Below are 25090 nucleotides of genomic sequence, written 5' to 3' on the forward strand. Positions count from 1 at the left end.
GTAGAATAATGAATGACATTTTTGAAATGTCTTTCTTTGTGGAGCAATTTTTTGTCAGGGGTAAGGGTTTCTTTAAATTGTACTTTGTAATGACACGTGTGTTTGGATGCTGTTCGCCAAAAGAGTGAGCACAATTGACATTTGTCAATTTAACTGTTCAGCATCAAATACCCTCTCTGTCTTGGTTGAAGTTCTAAATAGATGTGAGTCAGAAGTTGAAGGGGAAAGACACTTACTCTCCCTGCCTCCTGACAGTGCATAGGTCCATGACTAAACCACAGTCAATAACTTGCTTCCACTCAGGAAGCCGAATCTTGCGAGAATGGCACAGAGGTGTAGAATCTGTCAGAGGTTACCTTCAGCAGCTACAGTGGAATCGAGAATTCAGTGATGCGAGGGTGTGTCCAGGGGCAGCAGGGGCATTCCAAATGCCCTTGTCTGGGGCATGAGCTTGTCTCTGCTTTTCCACCCTTGGTTCATGCCAGGCTTCTAGTAAGTTTTGTGAGCTACCTGGTTCCTTTTCAATAAATTCCTTTTTTGCTTATCTTAGCCATTATCTTCTGTTATTTGACATCAAGATTTCTGCTTCGTTCAGTGGATCTATGTGATAAGAGTCTGAGAGTGACAAACATATGGAAAACCAGGGCCACTCTCAGTAGCCTGCAAGAAGCCTGGGTCTAAGTGCAAGAGGAGATGATTTGTCCTTAGAACTAAGAACAGAGAACAACTTCTTAAACCCAGGATGGGGCCACTGGTTTCTAAGGTAAAGACTTACGCAGTAAGGTAGGAGAGAGCAAGACATTAATAAGTAGAATGTGTCCAGCATTTCACATTACATGAAGTATCCTCACATTGATTATATTTGAGCATTCCTTTAATTCAGTGGTGTTCAAAGTATGGTCCATGGGGGGTCTTTTTTTCAATGGGTCTGTAAGGTCAAAACTATTTTCATAACAACACAGAGAAATTGTTTGCCTATTTCATCGTGTTGACATTTACCGGTGGAGCTAAAACACTGGTGGGTAAAATTATGGGCACCTTAGCATGAATCAAGGCAGAGGCAAGGAACTATTCTAGTAATTATTGTAGTTTTCGCCACCATGCACTCTCAGGAGAAAAAAAAGAGGTAATTTTGCTTAAGATTGTCTTTGATGAAATGGTAAAAAATATTACTTTTGTTAAATATCTAACCTTTGAGTATGTAGCTGTTTAATATTCTGTGTGATCAAGTGGGAAGTGCACATAAAGCTCAGGTTCCTAAGCTTTCTCCATTAGCGTCTTGGTGATTTTTTCTGTGTTAGCTCATAGATCAAAACACACAAACAAAACTGTCAGTTCCATTTATTTAGCAATTAGAGACAAACAATTTAGTAGCCATTTGAAAGCATTGTATAGATATATAAGTTGAAAGAAATAATAATATTATGTCATTCATAGAAATCAAATACTTACTAATGGGGTGTGCCTGTTGGTCACTGCACCAATTTTTCAAATCTTGGAATCAGATTGGATGGCACTCTCCTTTCCTGTAGCATGTTGAGTTTTGCCGGATGTCCAATAGATGTTGCTGTGTCTCCCTTGAAAACATAAAATATCTGCGGAGCTCTTGTGAGTCCTTGGTGGTGCCTTAGGGGTGCTTCAGCATGCAGTTTGGGAAATGTGGGCATAAAGCATTTCTGCTGCATAGTAAGGTAGAGTGGTTGTCTCAAGGAAAAACACTTGTATAATTTCATGAGCTGCAAGTTGAACTAGCTGCTTTTATCATGGAACACCATTTTTACTTGAAAGAACAACTGACAGACAGACAATGGCTGTTCAGGTTTGGGTATTTAGCAGATATTTTCTCCAAAATGAATGAAGTGAACTTACTACATCCAATACAATTGATGGCATTCTTGGCCAATGATAAAATTCAAGTGTTCAGATAAATATTAGAATTTGCAAAACTTGTATCTACCACCATGAGTTTGACAGCTTTTCAATATTTAAAGACTTTGTTAATGAGATCCATAGTGATATTAACAAGTATGATTTTTAAATATTGTATATTGAAATATGTCAACATTTTGAAAATCTGCATAACTCAGGGAACCTATATTTTCCACATGACCAATGTAACAAAAAGATGTGTGAGTAAAAAATCCATTCAAAGTGCAAATAGAGAAATAGACGTTAATTCACCAGATTATAAAAAGTTCTTTGATGTGGCTTCAGATTCCATATTGCAACAAATCTTTTAAGAAGCTGCCACTTCTCCAGTTTTCATGTAGTATCAAAGCAGAACGTCCATGATTGTCTGCAAAGGCTGTTCAAATACCCCACCCTTTCTCAGCTTATGTCTGGAGAGAGCGAGTTTTCTGCCTGTACTTCAACCAAAGAAACATATTGCAACAGACTGAAGGCAGAAGCAGAAGTAAGAATGAGTTGTCTTCTATTAGGCCAGGCATTAAAAAGACGCTTTAAAACATAAAACAATGACACTCTTCTCATTAGTTTTTTTAAAAAAATAGTTATTTTCATAAAAATATTTGTGTTAACATGTAATGAAATTTTTATTTTTGAATGAATGGATAAATATTTTTAAAAATTTATGTTTTGATTTCTAATTAAATATTGATAGATAAAATCCACATTTACAGAATAAAAAGCTTTTTGAGGTCATCAACAGTTGTTAAGATTTTTACAGGCTTCCTGAGAACAAATATTTGGGAACTGTGGCTTCAGCTTTTTGGGTTAGACAGAGAAGGGTTTACTACAGAGAAGGAAATCATGCTCATCAAGGTTAAAAGGTCCTACCCATGGTCACAGACCGTAGCCAAAAGTAGTGTCAGAATGAGAATTTATGTTGTTTCCCTGTGTTTTATGGGTTTTTAAAAATGTTATAGGAAAAAGTAAAAGTTTCCTCGTACAAAAATAGGACAAGGGCCCATTTAGAGAAACACAAATCAAGGCCAGCATGGATGTAGCAGCAAGAACTACTTATTACAGAGTCATTGACCTAGAGCTCTTAATATATTATTTATCTAAATAGTCTAAGGTAGAAGCCAAAAAGCTTGAGTTGTGTGATTAAAGTGCTCTGGGAGAATGGAGCTAATCAAGCCTTTCAAGGATAGGTAAAATCCTTTCAGAACAAGGAAATGACCTGGGACCCTGAAATGGCAGCAATAAGGCATACTGTTGAAGAACTCAGTGGAAATAGCGAGGTTCAGGAGGTACGTGTTTGTCTGAAAGGCTGCCACTTAGCAAGATTTAACCTGTCATAAAGCCACGGTCTGTCTTCATGGTTTCTGAGGCATTGGCAGTTGCTGGGTCCCCTCAGCAAGGTCCTGGGCACGTGTCAAAGGTGATGGGTCATTTCAGGACATCATTCCCAGTCGGAGGAGTCAGTGGCGGCGGGCTGTTGCTTTTTGGAGCTTCCTCTCTGGCAGCTGCTAAATAATGGAAGCCTTCTTCTTAACACTGCTTTTTAACTTTTTTAATGTTTGAGGAGTTGGAGAAAAAGAAGTATGCAGGAACCCCTTTAGAAAGTGAGTTCAAAAGCCGAGAGTCCTTGCAGCTTTCAGAATAGAAGACATCTCTCTAGGCTGGGATCCTGTAGAAGAGACATGTTTTTGTTCTTTACTGGGTGCTAGCAGGGAGAACTTAACCCTGAAAGGTTTTCTGGGGCCGTCCTATTATTAAAAGATCAATAGCTACACAAGATAGGGCATTAGGCCATATTATGGGGCCTAAATTACAAATACCCTTTAATGTCTATGGAATCTTGGCTGTTACTAGGCAATCGATCTCGGCTTTATTACCTCTCTCATTCCCTGTTATACGTAAACGTAGCAGCTCTGGATGCATTCAGAAAGATGGGTTTCAAAACAAATGCCAACATTCAGAAAGAATCGGAATAGCCCAGAACATAAGATTTTTATTACCAGGTCCATATTCTAGTGGGGAAGAATCAGTTGTGCAGGGGCACCAAAGCTAACACCATTCATGCTGTTAAACGAGGGCATGCTGCTTCTCTAGTTTTCAGAGAAGACTCGCTGCATGTAAATAGCTAAATGTGCTAAGAATAACTAATGAAAATCAAGGTATTCTGACACAAAAGTTCCCTTTTCTGACCATTCTGTCTCTAATGATTTCTTACAGCAGCTTTCCATGGTTCCTAAAATTGCACCATTGTTTATTCCTAATGTAGGCTAAAAATGAAAGGTTCTTGTTAAATACTAGCATGTTCCTATTAAAATGTTAACATGTTAACTGGGAGGGAGACTAGTAAAGCAAGATGAGGGAGGAGTTAGGGAGACTGGTGTCATGGGAAGATCCATCTTACTATCTGTTAGACGTATTGGGAGTAAGAGAGAGATGGAAACTGCATTAATGAACTACTGTACAGCTTCTCCATAGCTATGGTCTCAAATCAATTGAGGAGGACATTTCCTCCCTGGGAGTTATGTTTATGTGGGGAAAAGGCATATTTGTCTCTGTCCAGATGTAGATATGAACAAAGGGAAACTTAAGCAACAGACTTAGCCTCAAGGTTTTTCTATTATGCAAGCTTTTCTGAAGCCAACGTCTGCATGCAAACTTAGATATCAGCAAAATAATCTTTTGTTTCCAACCATGTGAATGCTGAATAGTGAGCACACATCTAGTCAGAGGGACTCCTTGTTCTCTAAATCCTTTGCTGCAAACTAACTGATTCAAAACATTGAATATTCAACTGGCCTTGCATCAATGACTTTTACTGTATCAATACATTTACTTGTTCGTTAGTTGCTCATTTATGCACCAAACATTTACAGAGTACTTGCCTACTTAATATTAGGCTCTGATTAGCGAGTAAAGTCTCCATATGGACTTACGGCCCACAGGGCTGGAAAGGGTCAGATCATAGAGGGCCTTTCATGGCTGAAGAGCTTGTATGTCAGCCTATAAACAATGGGAAGCCATCATAGGATGTTAATAAGAAGAGTAACGTGGTTATATTTTCATATTAGACAGATCAACATGACCACCACATTGAATATGGGTTGGGGAAAAAAGCCTGGGAAGAGGGAAAATTAGGATGCTGTTTCAATATTCCAGGTAAGAGATGATGAGGTTCTAAACAAAGGCAGAAACAGAAGGGGAAAGAGAGTGGGTACTGAGCTGAGAGATAGGGACAATAGAATTTGGTGCTAGTTTGCCAGTTAGGGACCTGATAACCGTTTGCAAGCCCTTGCCCTGTTGCACCTATGCAAAAGGACTTTATTTGTAATAATGCCTCATGATTAATTCTAAACCAGAATTTGGCAATCTAAGGTATGTAATCCAAAAATAGAAGGGAGACTTTAGAACACGGAGACATTCCTTACTGCCACCCACTCTAAGACGCTAAGTACTGCTACGCATTCCTGTTCACACTCTTGCCCGTGTCAACTCGACTTTTAGTAACCATCCACAACTCAGCAGTTATTTCCCATTAGCAAGTACACAGGTGAGTGGGTTTTTCTCTCTCTCCTCTTTCTCTTTCTCTCTCTCTTCTCCTACAGCTTATAACAGAATAAATAACAGTTAGAGAACATTAACCTCAAGCATAAGAAGCTGTAGAATGCTATTCTAGAACTTACTGTAAAATCCCCAAGGCTACAGGTCATCTGAGAATAAATATTCTGCTGTTATGAGCGTATCATTCTCTCTAGGATTCCTTCCATTCTAACAAGGTTTTTGTCATTTTGCTATCTAAACATCTGGCCTAGCCAAATAGTTGGTGCAAGGGATTCTGAGAGAGAATTGATGGTCTTCCCAGGTGTTTTTGATGTTTTGTGTACAATTGATGTAACTGGAGTGGACACTGCTGCAAGGAACACTAAGATGTCAATTAATAATGTGATGATGAACAGGAAGAAGCTATGTCTGGGTGGAGTGGGCTTTAGAAAAATGATTTGCCTATAGAATCTATCCTCAAAAGCTATGTCCTGACAATGTTCTAATACATGTTATCCAGTGGTGTGAGACTTTTTTAGGACAGGGTTATTGTCCAAGGAGGTCCAACCCATTGTGTGATCAGAGCAGCAGTGCAAGGAGCACAGAGCTTATTAGATGTGTAAGGGCAGAGGAAAGGTCGTTGTTTTGGGGGATAATATGTCAATTTAAAATATGACATTAGTATCCAGGAAGATGAGGAATGGGATTTTTTTCCCAAGGGGAGAGATTGGCAGGTGCTGGTCAAGTTTCAGGGCTCCAGTGAAGCAGACGCTCATCCTAGATGAGAACCTGGTATAATCTCGGTTGGTTGCACTGGGCCAGGAGGTACATAGGACATCTAGGTTTCATCCCAAGGCCTCCAGATGCCAGGTTCAGGGCAGAACAGCTAACTCTTGGCCCAAATGTTGCTGGAGGCTCTTGAAGTATACCTTGTTTGGGGCAGAATTAAGTAGAGATATTAGCAGGAAAGAACTTTCAGGTAAAGGACATCTTGAATTCTCCATCTCTTGAGCTGTTAATTTGTACAGAAGTCCAGGCTTTATTAGGGCTCAAGTCAGCTTTGTTTTTGCTACCTTTTTAAATAGACACATTCTGACTCTGCGATTAGCAATATGTAGCCCATTTTCATTTTCTTTATTGCCATGCACGACACATATAAATGTAGATTATCCAACACAGATGATATATAATGCCAACCAGATGTGACTGAATTTTCAATCTTTTATGAGGATTTGATTTTATTCATATGACCTTTTGAGGAAGTGTATAGATACATAGAGGAAATGAAATACGGTCAAACCAAAGCAGATAATTTTTCTAAGCTCAGAAAAGTTTCCAGTTAACCAGTAGCCTTTAAAATAGATGGTCCTATGGTGATATATTATTTTTATTGAGGTATTTTAACTTTCAGTGTAAAAGTCAATGAATTTTTGTAAATGTAATTACTCTTGTTACCACCATCCAGATCAAGATCTATACATTTTCATTGCCTCAGAAGGTTACCTCATGCCTTTTCCAACTTAAGTTCCCTCTAAAGGTAACAAACATTCTGACTTCTATCACTACGTATTAATTTTGTTTATTCTGGAACTTCGTATAATGGAGTAACACAGTGTGTACTCTTTTGTGTGTGGTTTCTTTCACTCAGTGTGGTGTCTTTGTGTTTAATCTATGCTTCTGTATATATCAGTAATTCGTTTTGTGTTTTATTTTTAATAATTATACTACAATTTATTTATTTTTCATATTGTTGGACATTTGGATTGTTTATGGTTTTTGGATAACATTAATAAAGCCACTACAAATATTCTCATATGTCTCTTTTGGTCGACATGTGGGCTCACTTATCTTGGGTATATACCTAAAAATAGAATTGCCAGGTCATAGGAGAGATGCATGTTTACAGTTTTAGTAGATAATCCAAATGTATTTTTCAAAGTAGTGGACAAATTTATACTCTCACTAGCAATTTGTGCAAGTTTCAGTGCTTTACATTTTCACAAACATTTGTTATTGTCAGTCTTTGGTATTTATCCATCCTTGTGGGTGTGTAGTGATATTTATAGTTGTGCTTTTAATTTGCATTTCCCTGATTACTAATGAGCTCTGCAATTTGGATATTCTATTTTGTGAAGTGTTTGTTCAAATTATTCTCAATTATTTTTAATTGGACCATCTACCTATTTTGTTATTGATTTGTAGGGAGTTCTTTATATATTCTAGATACAAATTTTATGTCAAATATATATTGTGACTGTCTTCCCCTTATCAATAGATTGGCTATTCACTTTCTTAATTTTTGATGAATAATTCTTAATACTAAATTAGTCTAGGCCAAGTAAGTAAGAGACCACCAGAGAACAGACTATATTATACAAGAGATTCTAAATACAAACTTCATGGTAGACACTAAACTAAACAACAGAACAGAGACACAAAACATAAATAAGGAAAAATCTAAGAAACCCAGCATAAGAAATTGCAGTATCAAATGGGTAGGATAAAGCACACAGGAAGAGAAAAGCAGGAAAGCCAGACAATGAGCAATAGATTGACAGCTTTAAGTCCACATGCATCAATAATCACTCTCAATGTAAACGGGTTGAACTCTCCAATAAAAAGACACAGAGTGGCAAAATGGATTAAAGAACAAGATCCAACAATTTGTTGCCTCCAGGAAACACACCTCAGCTCCAAGGACAAACACAGGCTCAGAGTGAAGGGGTGGAGGACAATACTTCAAGCTAATAGCAAGGAAAAAAAAGCAGGTGTGGCAATTCTTATATCAGACAAAGTGGATTTCAAAAGACGACAGGTAAAGAGAGACACACAGGGACAATATATAATGATCAAAGGGACACTTCATCAAGAAGAAATAATGCTTATAAATATCTATGCACCCAACATAGGAGCACCAAGGTTCATAAAGCAACTATTAACAGACCTAAAGGAGGATGTTAAAAACAACACAGTAATAGTAGGGGACCTCAACACCCCACTCACATCAATGGACAGATCATCCAGACAGAAAATCAACAAAGAAATAGTGGAGCTGAATGAAAAACTAAAACAATTGGACTCAATAGTCATATATAGATCACTTCATCCTAAAAAAGCGGAATACACATTCTTCTCAAGTGCACATGGAACATTCTCAAGGATAGACCATATGTTGGGAAATAAGGCAAGCCTCTACAAATGTAAAAAAATTGAAATAATAACAAGCATCTTCTCTGATCATAATGTTATAAGGCTAGAAATTAATTACAAGAAAAAAGCTGAGAAAGGCACAAAGATGTGGAGACTAAACAATACACTACTGAACAAGCAATGGATCATTGAAGAAATTAAAGAAGAAATCAAAAAATACCTGGAAACTAATGAAAATGATAACATGTCGTACCAACTCATATGGGATACAGCAAAAGCTGTATTGAGAGGAAAATTCATCGCAATACAGGCACATCTTAACAAACAAGAAAAATCCCAAATAAGCAATCTTAAACTACAGCTAACTGAACTAGAGAAAGAAGAACAAATAAAGACCAAAGGCAGCAGAAGGAGAGAAATAATAAAAATCAGAGCAGAAATAAATACTATTGAAATGAAAAAGGCGGTAGAAAGGATCAATGAAACAAAGAGCTGGTTCGCTGAGAAGATAAGTAAAATTGACAAACCCCTAGCCAGACTTACAAAGAAAAAAAGGGAGAAAGCTCAAATAAACAAAATCAGAAATGAAAGAGGAGAAATAACAATAGACTCTGCAGAAATACAATGATTATAAGAGAATACTATGAAAAACTCTATGCTAACAGAATGGATAACCTAGAGGAAATGGATACATTCTTGGACTCCTACAATCTCCCAAAGCTCACTCAAGAAGAAGCAGACAATTTGAACAGATCAATCACAAGGAAAGAGATTGAAACAGCAATCAAAAACATCCCAAAGAATAAAACCCCAGGACCAGATGGCTTCCCTGGGGAATTCTAACAAACTTTCAGAGAGGATTTAATACCTATCCTTTTCAAGCTATTCCAAAAAATTAGGGAGGATGGAACACTTCCTAACACATTCTATGAGGTCAACATCACACTGATACCAAAGCCAGACAAGGACGCCACGAAAAAAGAGAACTACAGGCCAATATCACTGATGAACATAGATGTAAAAATTCTAAACTAAATTTTGGCCACCAGAATTCAGCAATTCATCAAAAGGATCATACATCATGATCAAGTGGGATTCATACCAGGGACACAGGGATGGTTCAACATTCACAAATCAATCAATGTGATACACCACATCAACAAACTGAGGGATAAAAACCATATGATCATCTCAATAGATGCAGAGAAAGCATTTGACAAGATCCAACAGTCATTTATGATAAAAACTCTGAACAAAATGGGCATAGAGGGGAACTACCTCAACATAATAAAGGCCATATATGACAAACCCACAGCCAACATCATACTCAATGGGCAAAAACTGAGTGCCATCCCCCGAAAACAGAAATGAGACAAGGATGCCCTCTATCACCACTCTTATTTAACATAGTACTAGAGGTCCTGGCCAGAGCAATCAGGCAAGAAAAAGGAATAAAAGGAATCCAAATAGGGAGGGAAGAAGTGAAACTCTCGCTGTTTGCAGACGACATGATCTTATATATAGAAAACCCCAAAGAATCCATTGGAAAACTGTTAGAAGTAATCAACAACTACAACAAAGTTGCAGGGTATAAAATCAATTTGCATAAATCAGTAGCATTTCTATATTCTAATAACAAACTAACAGAAAAAGAACTCAAGAACACAATACCATTCACAATCGCAACAAAAACAATAAAATACCTTGGGGTAAAATTAGCTAAGGAAGTGAAGGACCTATATAATGAAAATTACAAGGCCTTTCTGAGAGAATTGGATGACGACATAAGGAGATGGAAAGACATTCCATGTACATGGATTGGAAGAATAAGCATAGTTAAAATGTCCATTCTACCTAAAGCAATCTACACATTCAACACTATCCCAATCAGAATCCCAATGACATTCTTTACAGAATTAGAACAAAGAATCCTAAAATTTATATGGGGCAACAAAAGACCCTGAATTGCTAAAGCAATCCTGAGAAAAAAGAACAAAACGGGAGGCATCACAATCCCTGACTTCAAAACTTACTACAAAGCTACAGTAATCAAAACAGCATAGTACTGGTACAAAAATGGGTGCACAGATCAATGGAACAGAATTGAAAGCCCAGAAATAAAACCACACATCTATGGACAGCTTATCTTTGACAAAGGAGCTGAGGGCATACAATGGAGAAAAGAAAGTCTTTTCAACAAATGGTGCTGGGAAAACTGGAAAGCCATATGTAAAAGAATGAAAATTGACCATTCTTTTTCACCACTCACCAAAATAAACTCAAAATGGATCAAAGACCTAAAGGTGAGACCTGAAACCATAAGGCTTCTGGAAGAAAACGTAGGCAGTACACTCTGATATCAGTATTAAAAGGATCTTTTGGACACCATGTCTTCTCAGAGAAGGGAAACAATAGAAAGAATAAACAAATGGGACTTCATCAGACTAAAGAGCTTCTTCAAGGGAAATGAAAACAGGATTGAAACAAAAAAACAACCCACTAACTGGGAAAAAATATTTGCAAGTCATATATCTGACAAAGGCTTAATCTCCATAATATATAAAGAACTCTCACAACTCAACAACAAAAAATCAAACAACCCGATCAAAAAATGGGCTGGAGACATGAACAGACATTTCTCCAAAGAAGATATACGGATGGCCAAAAGGCACATGAAAAGATGCTCATCATCACTGATCATCAGGGAAATGCAAATCAAAACTACACTAAGATATCACCTTACACCCATTAGAATGACAAAAATATCTAAATCTAATAGTAACAAATGATGGAGAGGTTGTGGAGAGAATGGAACCCTCATACACTGTTGGTGGGAATGCAAACTAGTGCAGCCACTATGGAAAACAGTATAGAGATTCCTCAAAAAATTAAAAATAGAACTACCATACGATCCAGCCATTCCACTACTGGGTATCTATCCAAAGAGCTTGAAGTCAGCAATTCCAAAAGTACTATGCACCCCAATGTTCATTGCAGCATTATTTATAATAGCCAAGACGTGGAAGCAACCTAAGTGCCCATCAACAGATGAATGGATAAAGAAGTTGTGGTATATATATACAACGGAATACTACTCAGCTGCAAAACAGAGCAAAATCATCCCATTTGCAACAACACGGATGGACCTTGAGGGAATTATGTTAAGTGAAATAAGCCAGTTAGAGAAGGACAATCTCGGTATGACTCCACTCATATGAGGAATTTAAAAACGTGGACAAAGAGAACAGATTAGTGGCTACCAGGGGAAAGGTGGGGTGGGGGGTGGGCACAAAGGGTGAAATGGTGCACCTACAACACGAATGACAAACATTAATGTACAACTGAAATTTCACCAGATTGTAACCTATCATTAACTCAATAATAAAAAATAATAAAAAAATAAAGTTATATTCATCATTTTTTCATTTTATGGGGTGCTACTCAAGAATATTTGCTTAACATGGTCTTCTTATAGACAGCTTAATTAAGATATATTTCCTGGGAGTTAGGAATTCAGATGAATTTAAATATCTATTCAATAGAGATTAAGCTTTCACATTTGAAATAAGTATAATTTATAGAAAAAATGTAAAAATAGTAAAAAAAAAAAAAAGCTCCTAAAACCCTTACCTAGTTTCTGATTGTTAACATTCTACCATTTTTTGTACTATGTGTGTGTGTGTGTTTCTACTTCAATGTGTACTTCAATGTGTGTTTTCTAAAGGACATGGGTACTTTTCTACATAATCGCAGTAAAACCATCTAAATCAAGAATTTGATACATTACTACCTAATACATAGATTCCATTAAAATTTTATCAGTTGTGCCACTGATGGGGCAATTCTAGCCAAACAAGCAAAACCTACTTTTCCTCTAGTCCAAGATACAATTTGCAGGCCACATTTATTTATATCTTTAGTCCCCTTCAATCTGGAATAATTCTTCAATCTTTTCTTGTCTTTCATGATAATATTTTGAAGAAGAGAGACAAATTATTTTATAGAATATCCTCTTTGAGTTTATCTGATATTTCCTGATGATTAGATGAAGGTATGCATTTTTGGCAAGAATATCACAGAAATGATATTGTGTCCTTCTCTGTGCATCATATCAGGAGGCACATGATGTTGATTTGCCCCATTGCTGATGAGGTTAAATTAGATCTCTCGGTTAAGGGGGTGTCTGCCAAATTTCCCCACTATAAGTGCCATGACGCAAGGGCAGAGGCAGGATGGAATCCCACTCCAAATCTGGTTCAGATGTCAAGACTGATGATGTCACATACACATCAAGAGGGTGTGAAATGACTGACTTATATAACTGAGGACTCTGGACAGATCAGGGCAGACCTATCTAGCATGTTCCATCCCTTACATTGTCAAGAAATAGCTCTCAGCACCCACAACAGTAAAGCAAGCCCAATGTCTTTTAGGCCTTTTGGGGCCCTATTAGCAACGTATTCCTCATTTACAAATTTTATTTAAGTCCATTTATGCTGTTACTTGCAAGTTGGCCCATCTTGAATGGAGATCCCTCCAACAAAAGACTCTAGAATCTTTCCAAATCACAATGCATCAGGTGTTTCTGTTAAAGCAAATTTGTGAAAGAAATCAAGTCTTATGGCCCTGAAGGCCCTAAGTTTCCTAAGGACTTCTGGTACAGAAAAACTGCCTTCCTCTGACTCATGTAATGCGCCATTAGAGAGGCAGTTAGTGATCACATACTGGGATGTCCTGGAAATAGAAGCTCTCATAGGACCTGAACTTGTGACTCTCTGTTTTCAGCTACTCATTATGCCTCAGATCATATAAGCAGCACCCTGCAAGCTTGGCATAGCTGCCGAGGCTTCCCTGCTGCAGGATTGAACCAAATCTGACTCGTATATCCCACCTACAGGAGGGCGTGGCCTCCCCTGTCCTCAGTCTTTTGTCAGATCCCATGCTTCTAGATGAGGTCACCACTCTCCCAGACCTGTTTGCTCTCTGGGGAGTCCCTTGGTATGAACTGATTGAATAGCAATGGGAGCTGGTACACTTTCTAGACAGTATCACTGTCATCACATCTGATGGAGCTCAGTGGAATGCTGCTGCTTTTTATTGCTTAATCAGAACATCCTTGATAATGAATGGGACCCAAGGGTCAGCACAATTGGCCAAACTTCAGACAATAATATTAGCACAGGGTTCTCTGTCCAATAATTGGCCCCATCTGCACTTTTTGTTTTTGTTATATACAGACTCTTAGGCTATTGTCTAAGAGTTTCCATCATTAGGGTAAATAATTCTAGGAGTCTCTTGCCTCAGTGATACAAATTCAAGGTCACATATTTCCATGCACATATGCAAGCTATACCACAAGGCCTCACCAAACACGCTTACCCCCTTCAGTGTTCCAAACATCACTGATAACAACTCAGGCACTCATTTCACTTCTCAGAATATGCAATGATAGGCTCTTGAGCAAGGTATTCCACAGAATTTTCCTCTCATTAGCAGGCACTCAGGCCTCATAGAGTGCCATAATGGCTTTCATAAACAAGTTCAAATTCAATTACATCAAACATGGTTCAGTTTAGTCATCAACCAAACATCAGGGGTGAACTGTAATAAAGACTCCGATTCCATATTTTGACAGGAAGCCTCATTCTTCTCTCTTCCTGTTCTGTTCCGCATGTGGGCAAAGTGATAAGAAAGCAGGGTGTCTCTCCTTTGGTGCTAGCAAGAGATCTCTTTGACAGGAAACCTCACGGCAAGCCAACTTTGAGATGATTCAATTAATATTTGAAAAATTATTCTGTTTTTTTGCCAAACATTTGCTCCTAGGTGAATTTACACCAATGCCTTCAACTCAAATCCGAAAGTCACAGGAATTATTTTAGCCATGTTGTTTGAACTCCCTTCTCCTGTGGTAAGAAACATGGCTCCCATTATCTTTATTTATTTGCTCATTCCCCCTTTTTGTAATCAACGTATTGACCTCATGGCTGCCTCCTCAGCCTTAGCCCCGCAAGTCCGGTTACTCCCTTGGTCTCCATCAACTTCTTGGCCGGGGTCTCATGTGTCTCAACAGCCATGGTCTCCTCTCCAGCCCTGGCTGCCTCTTTGGCCCTTGCCTAGCCAAGCTTGGCAGCCCTGGATGCCTCATGGGAAGGAAAGGATTGGGAACCAACATATAATTTCTAAAGAAAATTGAAAAGGAAAGAAGAGAAAGACAAAAAAAAAGAAAGAAAGAAAATCATCAGAAATCTTTTTGATTTGGTGTTGGACTTAAAAGTTTTTCTCTATTGTTTGAGCTTAATTTTGTTCTTTCATATGTAGATTCTAACCACAATAATTTTAAGATTGGTTAAATAATCTGCTTTAATGAGCGATGGATAGTAATCATTGTGTTGGACCTGAAATAGAGAAAATGAAAGACCTGCCTGAAAATGTGCTCAGCATGAGTAAAGGGGAAAGGAAATAATATTTAATGACAATCTCCTCGAGATCAAGCACTTTTTCATAATGTCTTCCATGATTATCAAGTCTGATAATAGTGCTCTAAGATGGCTATCATTATTTCCATTTTAGCAATGACCACGTTGAGTTCAATTACTTGCTCTTAAGGTCACAGAGCAAATGTGTGACAGAGCCTGAATTTGAACCTAGATTTATCTCACGCCAAAGGCTGGCCTTTTCTCCCTATTGCTACCATTTCTTACTCTAAAGGATTGCATGTTTAACTGATAAGTAAATACAAGAGTTAAAGCATGAATAATTCTGCTTTTATTGAAGATTGACACAACTTCAGTGTCTGGAGAGGTCAGAACACAGGAAGTGGTCATGAAACAAAGAATCTACTGAGTTCTTAGGTTTCTGAAAGGTGTTTGAGGTCAACTTTGAGAAAAAGTTTAGGGACCACATTTCCTGGCTGTTGGGGAAAGAAGAGTTATTCCTAGCTATGCTCTGCCAAAGGCAGAATCTTTGCCTATGGAGATAAGATCATTTTTTCTTAACTCCATATTCTTCATAATAGGATAGATTTTAATTCTATAGCAATTTCCAATATCTGAGAAAGAATTTCTTGCTCTAAGCTGACTGGATATTGCTTTTCTCACTAAAAATTATTTTAGGGGCCGACCCCATGGCCGAGCGGTTAAGTAAGTTCGTGCACTCCGCTTCTGTGGCCCAGGGTTTTGCTGGTTCAGATCCTGGGTGTGGACATGGCACCGCTGATCAGGCCACATTGAGGTGGCACCCCACATGCCCCAACTAGAAGGATCTTCAACTAAAAAGTAATATACAACTATGTATTGGGGGGATTTGGAGAGAAAAAGCAGGGAAAACGGAAAAGATTGGCAGCAGTTGTTAGCTCAGGTGCCAATCTTTAAAAAAAAAAATATTATATATGTAACCCAAATGCCCTATTTCCAAAAACTCCACAAAATAAGAGCACATTTCATAATTAATGACAAAGTTACAATAACATGAGAACTTCTGCCCTAATTCTCCTTTGTACTATCCTCCCTACTCTTTGTGAGAGTCTCCAGGATGCTAAGTCATGTGTGTTCAGAAAGGGGTCCCACATGTTTTTCCACGTGGGACTTACTTTCATCTCACCATTGTCAAACAAAAAACAAATCTGGACTTAGTAAAGACAGACTTTATTTGAAAGGATCAGTTCAAGGATTGTATCTCTGATCGTGTGGTCAGAGAATTCTACTATTACACTAAATATTGAACTCTCCGACCACACGATCAACAAGGTTTATGATCAAGGTTTAGGCAGAAAGAGATTTTTCTTTTATGAGAAATAAACAAGGCTAGAAATAAACAGGTGTGTGGAAATGGGATGAAAGGGTGGCTGGATGGGATAGCAGATCAGAGAATGGTTTAATCTGAGCTCGGCCTAATTTTGGGGTTTGGATATTAAGGAGAGGCTGTGTGCTGGCTCAGGCTGCAGTCAGAATTCAGGGCCTTGAGAGGAGGAAAGAAACTTTAAGTTCAGTTAACAAGCATCTTGACTGTTGGGGAAAAGCATCATAGCCAATTGTTTATGAGATAAAGAATGGGAATTTGGAGCTTCTGTGTCTGGTCTTACATGTAAATAAGAGAGCATCTGTGAATCTTAGTTAATTCATTTGGGAAAGGATGCTTCTTTGCAGAAAACTGTTTTCTAGAACACAGAAGAATGGTTGGGAAGTTTCCTAGCCATGGCTATTTGACAAGATCACAGTGCTAGGCTAATATCCAATGTTGTCACCACACTTCTGACTGCTGTGTAATCACTATGTTGCTTGACACACTCGGCTTCTATCGATGACACTGCCGTGGCCACTGCTCTAGGCTCCAGAAGGGGACTCTCCTCTTGGCCAGATCTTCCCAAGTAGGAAGGAGAAAGTTTCATTGATTCAACAGGCTTTGAATTTCAGTAAGAATGCATTGAAAGATGGGGGAGGAAAGAAGGAAAGCACATCACAGAGACCATCTCGTAACAACCATGTCTGATTATGGTTAATTTTAGGTTCAGGTTCAACTCCAGACTACCCTTTAGTTAAAGGTGCAAAAAGTGACTCTCCCATTCCTGTCCCAGAATCAACATTTTCACAAGATGATACTGTGGGATTATACACTTCAATAAGGTAAAAACCCAGCCCTACTCAGAGAGTGACCTTGACTCTGGGCACCAGGTGAAGCTATTGAGATAATCAAACCAAGAAGACCACATTCTATAAAGCCACATATGAAGTATCTCATGCCCAGCCAATATTGAGCCCAATCTTGTTTATTTCACAGCACCTCTTCCAGGGCGAGATAGAAAATATGGTGGTATATCCTTGCCCTTATAGAGTCCTTTTCATCTCAGCTTGCTTCTCTTGATAATATCTATCCAGAGAAGAACACACAAAACTTGCTAAGAATAAGCAATTATTTATAGACAAAGTAGTCTAAATTCACCCAGAGAAAAAAAACATTTATCTTCAAAGAAACAACAAAGAAATATTTCCTGGTGTTCTGCCGTCTCCTTGTGTCTCCCACCTGGGTAACTCCTGTTCATCTTTCAAGGCTCAGCTTGAATATTCCTTTCTCACAAAAACCTCTCCAATTCCACGTTTAGAGGTTGTCTTCTTACAGATTCTCACAGCACTTTTTACTTCCTCACTGCCTTTAGGACACTTATTTTTATAAATTATTTGTGCAATATTTTACTTGTTTTCTCTGTCTCCCGTAATAGCTTGTGAACACCATTAGGAGCATACCTGACTTGTCAACACTCTAACTTGCCTGACATAAAGGTACTGTCCATAGATATTTCAGTGAAAATTTGTAAAGAAAAGCTCTGATAAAAGATACATCTGATTTATATAAATTAGGAAGAGTGAAGTACCTGGTCTACGACATCAACATTCAAGTTGAGGATGACCTCATTGTTCCTAAAAATTATAGATGAGACTTGACTTATATTTGCATAAATATATATGGCCCAGTGCTGTGTTATTGTTTTGTTTTTATTTTTTTTCAGAACAAAGCCATTGCCTGCCTTAAAGGTAAATTGGAGTCTCTACTCTTGAGTAGTCGGGAAAATATGAAAAAACTTTTGAAATGTCAGTTTTTCCAGCTTCTATATGCATCTTGATGTTTAAAATCATAGCTTAGTCTCAGCCAGGTTATACATGTTATTTTCAGAAGTAATGTTGTATAATGTAATCTGAGCTTTGGAAGTGATAATACCTATATTTCTCCATGATTTACCATTTTCAAAGGAATTTCATGTTGGCTCATTTAATCCTGAGTACATTTTGAGAAAAAAACAACTTTCTACACCCATCTTACAAGTGAAGAAACTGCAAACTGTATCCATTATTTGACTTGCCCAAGACTGCACAGCTGAGAAGAATGTTGGGACTCCAGCCCAGGTCTCATGGCTTTAAATCAGCAGCGCACTCTCCATGACTTTCCAGCTGCTGAGTCAACAGCGAGGGTGACTTGGCCTATTTCTATCTTGGTTTTAAATAGATTGCATGTCTTTGGCCTCTTTTTCCAAGTGAGAACCATCAGCTGGGTTTATATCAAAGTGGCCTCTGTTGTTTGGCACTGAGACTTCTTTTTCAAAGGATATTCAGAGTTGGAAGGGATTCAGCAATCAGTCCAATGCAACATCCCCACCCTGTGGCTGTCCAGCCTAAACTTGAGTGTGTGAACTGATGGAGAACTCACTCCTATACCCATTCTCCTGTATGTAGATATATTGGCTTAAGTTTTATGACAACTAGGAGAGAAATACCATAATCATCCTTACTTTATAAAAGGAGAAACTGAGGCATGCAAAATTTAAGCAAATCTGCTCAAGGTTACATATCTTATAAATTTAGACTCCGGGTTTGACCCCCAGCATGCTGGCTGTGGAGCCTCCTTGATAAATGACCATATATTATGCTGCCTTCATAACTAAGCAGTTTATCTCCATCACTGCAAATGAGATTTATAAACCTTCCAAGGATTCTGACGCCAATTTTAATGCACATGGATGTGTGTCCAAATAGATGGGGATTAGGGAAAGGAACACATTATTTAGAGATTTGGGTTTTGGCTTTGTTTGCAGGGCTTGGCTGTGGCAGGGCAGGACTCATCACATCCAAAGGAAATGTGTTGGCAGAATGCTTCCTTCTTTAAATGCTCCAAATCAGCCCATGATGATTCTGGAAAGTACCCCTTTTGGTTCAAGGCAATGATTAGAATTAGGATAGAGATCTGGCTCATCACAAACTCTATTTAGATTCTAAGGCAGCCCACCCCACCTTGGTTTTCAATGCACCTATCATTAAAACTGATTGTGAAGTGGAACTGCCTAGTTATATAGTCTGTTGTGAACAAAGGACACCTTTACATTTCTCAATATCTGAATTCAACTTAGTTTATGAGCCACATATTTTTTTCTGATGCAAGAAAATAAATCTTGCAAACTAAGGTAAATGATTTTTATTTAAAAATCCAATCTCATTTAGGTAACTACTACGTCGGTTCCATTTCTCCCAGTACCTCCCCTTACCTTCTCTTCCTCTGGGGCAGCATCAAGGTGCAGAAGTCTATGGTGGCTCCTGGCTGGAGTGGAGGCGGGTTGTGCAAGGAGGTGGGCCTGAGTCCTAGCCCATTACGTGTTCTTACGGGGCACCACTAAGGTGTATCTCATTCTGCCAGGTCTCAGTCACAACCCTGTTCCTACTGGGTCTGTATCATCTGCTTGCTGATTCACCATGGCCTCTAGTTGTAACACACTCTTTCTCCTCCTTGTCCCAACCTGGAAGGCTCTTCACATCTGCTAGCACTTCCAGATGCTTTTGGAATCTCCTCTGTGACAGTTGGGCTGCAGGAGTCTCCAAAGTGCTTTTTCTCTGTCTCCTTGTAGCTGTTGCTCCTCCACCCTCTGGCTTCTTCCAGCACGGGTATTCCCTATGTGGTTTGTGATAGCCCCGAGCTATACCCTAAGGCAAGAGAGAGAAACTTTCTCAGCTTTGAGATCCTGCAAAGTTATTTGAGGTCTCCTACTACCCTTCACTCCCAAGGTTTTGCCCCCCAAAGTGAAGCATGACATAATCCCCCCAACCAACTCTCACACACACAGATATGCTTACATCTCATCCCTAAGCTTTCCCCATCACCCGTGTCCAATACAGAACTTTATCTTCTTGTTTCCATGTGCAGCTGGTAGACAGCTCTTAGGTCAGCATTTCCTTTTCCCTACTCCGTGGTGGATAGCAGAACTCTGTATTCTGAGTACTAAAGAAGTTCTTAAAAAGCTAAAATCAACAACAACAATGACAATGACAAAAGTCCTTTTCAATTTTCAGAGTTGTTAAAATAGGATATTGAATGAGGCTTTTCCTATTGTCTTGGAATTTTGGCTGAAGCTCCAAACCTGGAACAGTCAGTACTGTGACATTCTAAATAGAGCACCAAGTTGCTGCCAGTTTGCTCTCCCAGTGCTTGTGAAGACATTGCCAGACCCATCTTGTGATCGCCCATCCTCCCCTCCCCAAACAACCCATGCAAATAGAAGATTAGGAATTCCAAGGGAATTGGTTAGAGGACAAGAAAACTTTTAAGCAGTAGTCATATCTAAGGCTTTTCCTTTTTCTTGCCTAGGGAGAGAGGAGACGTTCTCCAACAGAATCACCCAGAGAGTTCTAGGGGGTCAGCAAGAAAGAGACTGAGACCACTCTCCCCAGGCAGATGTTGCTGAGCTGCAAAACTCACAAGTCAGGGCAGTGCAACCCATCAGAGTAGAGTGCTCTGAGATTGTTCTTAGGGAGCTTAACACAGGTGGCCTGGTAACCATAGAAATGGGTGTCTGCTTCTAGTCCAGAAGCAGCACGTGGTTGGAGCCACCATGATAGCAGGACAAGGGAACAGGGCAGCCAAGGGCAGGCTTCTCTCCTGCTGTTTGGTGCAGAGGGATGTTTGAGAATGGCCCAAACAGATGTAATGGAAAGCAGCTGGACTTGAGCCATCTTTATATATCCAATAGAATATCTTTCATGGACAAGGGGAAGCCAGCAGAGTCTGTGGGATGTGTTTCTATGGCAGAAGTTGAGGAGAGAGGGATGGACTAATGGTCCAATTGTCAATGACAGGAATTTGTTCAGTGACAAGCTTCTCATAAGGGATCTGGAAAACCCACATATTGGTTGGGTTTGGAAGAACAAGCATGTGATACCTGCCACATGGAGGACATCACTGGCTAGTCCACACTAGCCAAAGAGGACCATGAGGGCAGGACATAAGAAATGATAAAGATGAATTTTTGCCCCTTTGCTATATCTCTAACCTATTCCAGTAAGAGCCTCAAGGGAGAGGAAGGTGCTCCTTGCTCTCTCTACCCACTGTAAGTCCCTGAGCTGAGTTAGGGATGGGCAGGGAACAAACCTTTCATTGGGATGAGAGAAAGGATTTTTTGATTTATTCTCAGGTGGACATTTGTAGTACCAAAAAGGGAGTCATAATTACTAAAACAGGACTTGCTCTTAAAACCAAGAGTGGCCATAAAGTCATGGATATGCTTGAATTGTCATTAAAGAGCTGGAAATATATATGGAAAAGAATAAAACATTCTCCTACAGACCGGGCAACAGTGGGTTCGTTACTCCCTCTGCGCCAGAGGGTTTCAAGACCTATTTAGGAAGTCAAGTCAAGGATTTAACCGGTGGTTCTCACTGGCATCTTTTGTGACTTCCCTTTTTTTGCAACCACATCTCAGCTTCACAAACAATATAATGGTAGAATGATGGCAAGTAAGGAAAATTACCAAGCAGGAAAGAGTAACAATTAATATTTAAAACTGTTTTTCCTCTACATGGGAAAATTGGTTTGGATGCTATCCAAGATTTTTTTTTTTTAATTCTAGCCTTCTATTCATGCGAGTGTTGTCACTTGCTTAGGCGGGAGTGAGGGTTGAGAAAAGCAGTCATTTTTCTCAGGATATCTTTGTTTCTTTTCTTTTTTTAAGTCCAACTAGCAGATCTATCCTACATCAGTTAGTCTTATACAGTGTTCGCAGAGAGCCAGGCTTAAAGTCACTGCCTCTTCAGACCACTCTGCCCCACCCCCCAGACATGTATCCTCTGCTCCTTGGATAATTGCAACAGTGTTTAAACAAATCTCCCCAGCCCACTTCCCCGTTTGCTCCCTCTAAAACATTCCCCATATTGCTACCAGAGAAACTGTGCAAACTTCATCTGATCCTTCACTCCTGTGTTGACAGCCCATCCACGGCTTTCCGCTGCAGGTTAAAAGTTACCCTTGCTGTTCTAAAGTAGTCTTCACATTCGAGCGCTTGTCTTTCCTCATTCACATTGAACTTTTTATTATTTTCTGAAAATGCCATTGGTTTTGCTCCTTCTTTTGACTAAGAACCAACCTCTCCCTTGTCTTTCCCGACCTTCACCCCACACCCCAGCACACATCTCTCCTCTTTCCTCCTCTTAAGTGTCAATACCTGGCAAACTCTCAGTCCTCTTTCAGGCCCACCCACTTGTGAATCTTTAAGCAGAGTGGCTTCTCCTCCTGCCTCTGCGCTCTCTCCCTCACTTCCATCCTAGTGCTCTCTCTGAGAGCCTTTTCTCTCTGTGTGTTTCTCCTCCACCAATGTTTGCACATTCAGGGCAAATGCAGGGTCTTTTTCACGACTTTATTCCCATAGACTGGCACAGTGCCTGGAAGATACTCTGATTGGAGAATAGCAGAATGAAAATAGTTTTTGTCCTTTACAGTTCCTACCTTTTTGCAGATATATTCAATAAAGTAAGATAGAGACTACCATAATTACTTGAAAGAATGAGGATGTTATCTATCCTTCTACAGCGAATGTACTTAATTTTGGAGGTTCTTAAAGATTTTGAGCCAGTGTTGTTTGCTTAGTGAGTTCTGTCAGAGTTTTAAAGTGAAGGAAAGCACTAGATGAAGTGAGGCCAGATCCGAAGAAATCTGTCTTAGAACTAGAAAGAATTTAAATAAAGTCATTTTAAAGATACAAATCAGTGCTCCTGTCTACTGGCTATTTAGCGTCTGTCGTTCATTACCAGAAATACTCAAGGAGGGTGGGAGAACTCTTGAAAGAGAAAGGCAACAGAGCTAACATTTCTTGCCAGAAAATTCTTTTGTCCCACATCTGGTGACCGATACAGACGGGATGTGCAGCAGTGCCTCCCTTCCTCCAAAGCCTGTTTTTAATCCATCATCCTACTGAAGGAGATTTAGGAAAAGATGTTACAGCCCCCACCTTCCAGGGGCTCTGTTGGAGAGTCACCTCACCTCTGCAGGCAAGGACCCAGGCAGTAGGCAAGACATAATGGGCTGCAGCTTCCGAGACTATGGAGTGAGGGGTTGACCGCCATGTGGATGAGCCAGGAGGCTGGCTGAAGGAGGAGCTATGGCTGAGAGAAAACGGAAGGTCGTTGGTGAAGTGGAAGCAGACTGCAGCCGGGGAAACCAGCGTAAGACAGGGTTTTGATCCTGATCTCGTAGTTGGAAGTTGCTCACAGAACTTTGCAAAGTGAGCGAATACTTTTCCTGCTGCTTACTCCAGCTTCCCTTCTGTTCACATCCTCTGCACCTTGCTGTTTTTGGTCTCTGGCAGGTCTAAATCTGGTTTCATGTCTCTTCATTTCCTTTCCCACAGCATGGCCTTACCAAAATTGAGTTTTGCTGACTGACAATTCTCTAAGGCCTGATTTCACTATTATCCAAACAAGAACACTTGGTCTGATTCATCCCAGGATGCAGGCTGTAAATTTGCCTTTGGAAGAACTGACATTTATTCTGAGCTGAGGAAGTGGGAGTCTGGCCTAGCCTTTCCTCCTGCGATCAGTATTAGCTTCAATCTCTGATTTAGAAATGTTTAGGTCCCATCAGGCAACACAAACACTTCAACAAAAGGCTTCTGACCTTGAGATTTGGCCCTTCCAACTGGCGGCAACTACTCAGAGGCAGTGTTTTTAAAATGTAAGATATATATACATTTTTTTTTTTTTTTCTGTAGAAGACTGATAACCTTTCCTGAACCAGAAACTGCTGGTTTTGCTGCAATTTGGTATGTGGGCTGCAGCACCCTTGGAGGAGGAATACAGCAGGGGTGCATGTCTCTTGGAACTTCTGTTCACTGTGAAGGTAGCAGGAAAGAGACAGATCATCCCCCAAAGAGATACGAAAGTTGACAGCGGAGGGGGAGGCCCAAGGATTCAAGGAGCGCTCATCAACACTCTCTGAAGACAGACACCATTCTGATTTGATAGCAGGTGTTCAGTCCCAAAGACTTCAAACCCAGGCTCTCTTTATCAAGAAATAAGAATGGCTTAAGCTCCAGAGAAGGAGGAAAGGAAGCACTAAATTTCCCCATCATTAGCTGTTACGTTAATTTCCTAGGGCTGCTGTAAGAAATTACCGCAAACTGGGTAGCTCAAAACAGCAAAAATTCATTCTCTCACAGTTCTGGAGGCCAGAAGTCCAAAATTAAGGAGCCAGCGGGACCATGCTCCCGCAGAGACTCTGGGTAGAATCCTTCCTCGCTTCTCCCCAGCCTCTGATGGGGGCCAGCAATCCTTGATCCTCCTTGACTTGCAACTGCATCTCTCCAATCTCCACTTCTGCCCTCAGGTGTTCTCCCCGTGCATCTGCCTTCATATTGTCTCCCCTCTTCCTATAAGGACAGGAGTCCTCTGCTCCAGCATGACCTCATCTTAACTAATTACTCCCAGAGTGATCTTATTTCCAGATAAGGTCTTATTCTGACGTTCTGAGAGTTAGAACCCAATATATCTTTTTAGGACGCACAATTCAACCCATAATAGCTCTCCAGTACCTTTGAGACGTTTGGCTTATAAAATCACAGAATCGTCTGGCAGGGCCTTAAGAGGTCATCGAATCAAGTACCTCCTCCTGCCCATCTCTCCTGCGGGAGTCCATTCCCAGACATCTGTGGACTGTGGTCGTCCATCTCCAGCTGGAC

At 39.7% G+C, this 25090-nt stretch overlaps 1 long non-coding RNA gene across 1 annotated transcript; it reads right to left on the reverse strand.

The window, feature by feature from the left end:
- Positions 1-1323: 1323 nt before the first annotated feature.
- Positions 1324-20494, reverse strand: LOC138917913 (uncharacterized). The gene is made up of 3 exons (XR_011426578.1): positions 20223-20494; positions 19640-20072; positions 1324-3592 (listed from the first exon to the last, which is right to left on the reverse strand). It is a non-coding gene; the product is annotated as an uncharacterized lncRNA (long non-coding RNA).
- Positions 20495-25090: the final 4596 nt, after the last annotated feature.

The sequence above is a fragment of the Equus caballus genome, chromosome 15 (assembly GCF_041296265.1).
Source record: "Equus caballus isolate H_3958 breed thoroughbred chromosome 15, TB-T2T, whole genome shotgun sequence".
In the NCBI taxonomy this organism is placed as follows: Eukaryota; Metazoa; Chordata; class Mammalia; order Perissodactyla; family Equidae; genus Equus; species Equus caballus.